A 6,076-nucleotide genomic window follows, 5' to 3' on the forward strand; every position below is an offset into this window, starting at 1 on the left:
GTGGACTGCTGTGGGCACTGTTGAGAGGGGCCTCGCTCACAACGGGCGTTTACTGGTGCTTGCGACCTACTCGGATGGTGTGAGGGGACTCCCGGGAGGCTGTGCTGGTGGCCTTAAATGCCGCAGACTATGGGGAAACCACGAGGTAAGCAGGGGGAGGGCCCCCGGAGGCAGAGGAAGAGGTAGCGCAACAAGGGAAACAGGATACTGCAGAACTGCAACCTGAGGGGCGGATGCAGTAGCAGGTTGACCAAATACTCAAAGCCATTACCGACACTAGGGATGCCCTGCAGCAGGACATCGCGCATGTGGCACTATGGCTGGGCCTCCTTCGAACGGAACACGCTAAACTGGTTGACCGGGTGAAGCAGACAGAAGTGACGTTGGAGGGCCTGAAGCCTGCTCAGAAGGTGCTGCCGACTCAGATGGGGGATGTCACGCACCGATTACAAGCCCTGGAGCAGAGGGCTGAAGATGCTGAAGGGCGGAACTGAAGGAATAATATACGGGTGGTGGGGCTGCCGGAAGGAGTGGAAGGGCCAATATGGTACACTACTTAGAAGGCTGGCTGTGGACTGAGGTCGCACCGGAGGGCCAGACCCGCCTTTTATACCCTGGAGAGAACACATAGGGTACCGGCCTGGCCGATAGCACACGGAAGACTTCCTAGGCCGGTGGTGGCGCGACTATTTCATTATAAAGATAGAGACCTGCCGCAGCACTAGGCTCGCTCCTCGGGCCCCTACAAGGTGGACAATAGTGATGTGACACTGTTCCCGGATTACACCTTTAAAGTGCAACGCCGTTGAGCTTAGTTCTTGGCGGTCAAGAAGGCACTCCGAGATGAAGGCCTTCAATATTCCCTGATGTTTCCTGCATGCTTGAGTGTAATCTTGGACGGTAAAACACACTTTCATGTTAGTCCTGAGGAGGCGTGGACTTGGTTGGAGTCCTATAGAGTGGGTACGGGAGAAGCAGGGCGCGGAATGGGGCCTCCTGCGGATGAACCAGGCCCTCGCAGGTCACGGGGCATCAGATGGTGATTGCCTGGCCCTCACAGACCCACGGTGACTCAAACAGAGAAGGAGAGACATAAGACACCAGACATGCATACTAAGGTGGGTCACAGTGAATATCTCAATAGAACACTTTCAGATCATAACCCGTTATTGTTCAGGATCCAATTGGCCCAAGAGAGACCCGTGGTTCCGGCCTGGAGGTTGCGACCAGAGGCACTGGAAGACCCGGTCTTCTGCGAAGAGGGCGGGACAGGAATCACTCAATACTTTCTTGAAAATTAGGGCACAGCGTCAACGATGGCAATGGAGTGGGACGCTTTTAAAGTGGTGGTAAGGGAACTGTGTATCACTAGAATGGTAGGAGTACGGAAGATACTATTGCAGGATGTAGATGCGGCAGAGCAACGCTTGCAAACGGCTGAAAGGGCCCGCCCTGAGAACCCAGATGAGCAGGCGGAAGTCTTGGATGCTAGAGAGGCAGTGGCGTTGTTTTGACCACAAGAAATACTTGGCGCGAGCGCACACGGAACTAGACAAAGCAAGCACACTGCTGGCATGGTTGGCCAACCCGGCCCCTCGAGGTACACCTATACTAGACTTACCCTCTCCGATGGGAGATCCGGTGTATTCCCAACAGGATATAAATGGGTTGTTTTTAGACTATTATAACGAGTTGTACAGGAGCAAATTACGGGCTACTGCGGATGCCATATGGGATTGCTTGGCTGATATAGTGCTACCGCAACTAGAAAAGACGCAGGCAGACCTGCTAGGACAGGAGATTATACTAGGGGAAATAAGGAGTGCAGTTAAACATATGGCACGTAATAAAATACCGGGTATGGATGGGCTACACATAGAGTTTTACTCGGCTTACATTGATTTACTGGCCCCTAAGTTGTTGGCTGTTTTTACGGAGGCAAGGAAGGTCGGAGTATTACCGGACTCCACCCGAGAGGCTGTCATTATTCCATTGCTGAAGCCCGGGAAGAACCCCTCTGATAAGAGAGCTTACCGCCCCATATCCATGCTTACATTCGATTATAAAATTGGGAGTAGGATCCTTGCAACTCGGCTCCTCCCATATATGGTGCAACTGGTCCACCGAGTTCAAGCAGGATTTATACCAACCCGAAATACAGCCACCAGTGTGCGGCGTCTACTCCGCATATTAGGAGAGGACTACTGTCTTGCTCCCGCTGCGGCCATCCTATCAGTAAATATAAAAAAGGCGTGTGACAGTCTGGAATGGCCATACCTGTTCCAAGTTATGTGCACATTTGGATTTGGGGGGGCTTATGTGGGGTGGACCGAAATTCTTTACAGATTGGCAATGGCTTGGGTTCGGACGGGGACTATGGTTTCTTTCTCTTGCCCAGTAGGGCATTGAACGCGACAGGGGTGCCTGCTTTGTCCTTCGTTATTTGCATTGGCCCTTGAGCCATTCACGGCACAGGCTAGACTGGGACAGTACTATCTCGGGCTAGACTTATGCAGGGCTGTGCAGTGCCAATGATTTACTTATGTTTCTGGCTAATACAGTGGAGGCTCTGGATGGAGCAACGACCCTTCTTTGCGAATTTGGCAGAGTCTTGGGGCTTGGGGTGAATAGGGCAAAGAACTGCCTGTTTCCGGTGACCCCACCGGAGGCTGGCCGCACCCATGTCGAAGGCATTCGGTGGGAGACTCGATGCTTACCCTATCTCGGAACCAACTTCTGTCATGCACCTGATGACCTGTTAAAAGGTAATATAGACAGAGCTATGCAAGGGCTTAGGGGTAGCTTAACATTTTAGAGCACTTAGCCACTTTTGGTGGCAGGCCGGTTGGCACTAATAAAGATGGTAGCGCTCCCCTGTTTGTTGTATTACTTTAGGACACTGCCGATTTGGATTCCGGGATACATTTTTAGACAGCTCCGCTCAATGGTCGGGGGGTTTCTGTGGGGAATAGTAGGCAGCGGGTGGCACTGGATACAATGATGTGCCCGAGGGCTGATGGGAGACTGTCTGTGCCAGACTTCAAGCTATATTGCTTGGCAGTTCAACTGCAGTGGCTTACTCAGGCTGTGGCACTGGAGTTTAGGGGCCCAGATGGCCCTGATGGACGATGGATTCCACGCCATGTATTGTCCTTTAATGTACTTCAACAGTGGCTGCGCCTTGGGGCGCTTTCTAACGAGGCGCGGACACTGAGGCTGTTTTGGAACCGGAGCCAGCGTAGAGCTGGAATTGCCTGTACTAATGCCCCGGAGATACCTTTTGGTATGTGTACCGTCCTCCCGCACCAGGGGGATTGGACTGCGTTGGCCGAGTGGGAGACATTGGGAGTACAAGTATTGGGGGATTTGTATGAAAACGGTGCCCTGTTGCCCTATCAGGCCTTGCAGGATAGATATGGCCTCCCTCACGGGGATTACTTACTACATTCGGCCCTGGTTTCGGCAATACAACGTCGTTGGAGGGAGCCACTACTGGAACCACGGATGGCCATGGCGGATGTATGACGTTAGCACGCATACTATTACCACGCATACCTTTACAATGCGGTATTTACAACGAATACTGTTACAACGCATAGCGCTTTGAGGTGCTGGATAGTGGTAAGTATAATTTTATATTCCAACTCCAGTCCCCGTGGACACTAGGGAAGGTGTTGGATATAAAATTAAACTTATTCCCTATCCTAGAGCGCCCCCAGTGCAATGCGTTGTAATGGTATGCGTGGCAATGCCTGCGTTGTAAGGGTAGTGCGTGGTAAAAAATGCGTGCTAAACGTTGTATACCAGCCATGGCGTGCCGTAATGTAGTGATGGCAGCGGGGACCTTCAAAGCAATTACATGTTTCTACAGGCGCATGGCAGGCGAGGGAATGGAGCCACTGAGGGAATTGCAACTGAAATGGGAGGTGGATCTAGGCAAGGAGAACCATGAGCATGCATGGGCTCAATTAGTCAGGAGAGCGTGGAAAAGTATCAAGAATGACAGATTCCAACTGGTTCACTTCTTTATACTACACAGGGCATACCTTACTGCTGCTAAGATTAATAACTATTTTAAAATAGACACTGCCCAGTGCCCACGTTGTGCTCTAGTGGGGGTGGAGTTTCATCATATGATGTGGGGTTGTCCACAACTGGGAACGTACTGGGAGGAGGTAGTTGACCTGCTCTGCGAGGTTACTGAACGACGAGTAGAACCTGACATGGGTACTTCTTTATTGCACTGGTTTCCACATACACCCAAAACAAAGGTAACAAGTAAGTTTCTAGACCTGGTATTGTTGCTGACTAAAAGAGATATCACCAGACACTGGAAGTCAAGGTAAGGGCTCAACTTTGAGAGGTGGAAAGCAGAATTAATTAAATGGGCAACGAGTGAAAGTCCAGTTCGGCTTCAGCATGCCGAGCGGACTAATAATGATAAGGAGCTGGAGACTGCAAGGGCATGGGAGGCCATAGTTTTGTCACTGCAAGCCCCAGAGGCAGATTCAGATGCAGACTTGGTCCTGAATGCACAGACGGGACCACCCTGACCCACAAGGGCAGTAAGGAATCCCCTATTACACCCATGTTCTGCAACCGTTGAAACAGAGTGATTAGAGGTTAGAACGTACCGTACTAATCTTACTATGATATGTACTGCTGAGGGAATTGTTGCTCTATAATTCATAGACTGCTAGTAGTTAGGACACACCAGTGGAAGTGGGTGGGAGTCGGTCGGCTTATTTTTTGTTATATTACTCAGTGAAAATGGCACTGGCACACCTTGGTTGCTAACAAGCCTCTATCCGATTGTTGTAAGCTGTACCGGTATGTGGCTAGCGAGAGATGGCTTAACTCCATGGCTGCTATGCGTTTTCCCCCTCTGTGCTGAAAATTCTTTTATTACATTGTTTTATGACGAGCTGGGCTCGTCATCAGTGTTTGAGGAGGCTACACCATGACGAGCCCAGCTCGTCATGAGTGTGGAAGGGGTTAATGAATGTATGCATATAATGCCCGTGGTCATGACGATAATGTGCAGTGAGGCAATTGATCAGAGGGGCTGTTGCTATGATGAATACTGAGTACTATTGATCCTGTATTATCTGCTTGAAGTTGTGCGGAACACCAATAAAAAAATATATTTTTTAAAAATACACTATAGGGGAAGCTGTTTAGGCAACCCCTGGTACGTTGTTTAGGTGGATGGATGCTATAGAGGTTCAGACTGAAACTATCTGTATGTTAGAGATATTGCTACAGTGACAAACAGAACAAAAAAACAACAGAGAGACTCATAAGGGAAAATTTTCAAGAAAAATCTATAGTATATATAAGCAATATGTTAGTTGAAAAAGGAGAAACTTGCATTTACTTTGTGTTTTGGGAGTCTGCGCGGACAGGCTGGAAAAGGGTTCCAGGATTAGGTGGTAGAAGATTTATTAAATAGGTACAGGAATTGTGATTGTGGTGTGCAGGTTAGAAATTGAGTGGCTGGTACACTAATGTATGGGTATAGGACTCCATGGATTGGAAGATGTATGAAGGAAATGAGGGCTCAATCATTAAGGAAATGTTCTGTAAAGGTGGTGTTGAAAAGGTAGAACTTTTAGATACAACCATATTGAATTGGAACAGCAATGCCAACGCAGAGACATCAATGGCAAAAACAAATGGAAGGAACATGGAAGCTGTAGATCAAGAAAAATAAGCGCAATATAAGACATAAGACTTGAGTGGGTAATGATTTCTGATGATCACATCAATCCTTCACCATGTCTCTACGCCTATCATAAATATTAGATGGAACTTATAAGAATTGTGATGGAGGCTTGGCTTTGTAGCCTCTTAGAAAGAGGAAGGAAAACAAGACGACTGCCTGGTCTGATGGAATCCAGTTTGAAAGGAGCGCAGTTCTATTGGATGAGCAGAGAGAGTTCAGAAGGTAATTCATGCTGGTGTTCAAAGCTTGTAAGATGTAAGTATGCTTACCATAATTTTGGAATATGCCCAAACATAGAGGGTATTTTTTAGGGGTGCAGGAATAGTATTGAGTATGGGGATGCTGCTCAGT

The sequence above is a fragment of the Lissotriton vulgaris genome, chromosome 1_1 (genome assembly GCF_964263255.1).
Source record: "Lissotriton vulgaris chromosome 1_1, aLisVul1.2, whole genome shotgun sequence".
NCBI lineage: Eukaryota > Metazoa > Chordata > Amphibia > Caudata > Salamandridae > Lissotriton > Lissotriton vulgaris.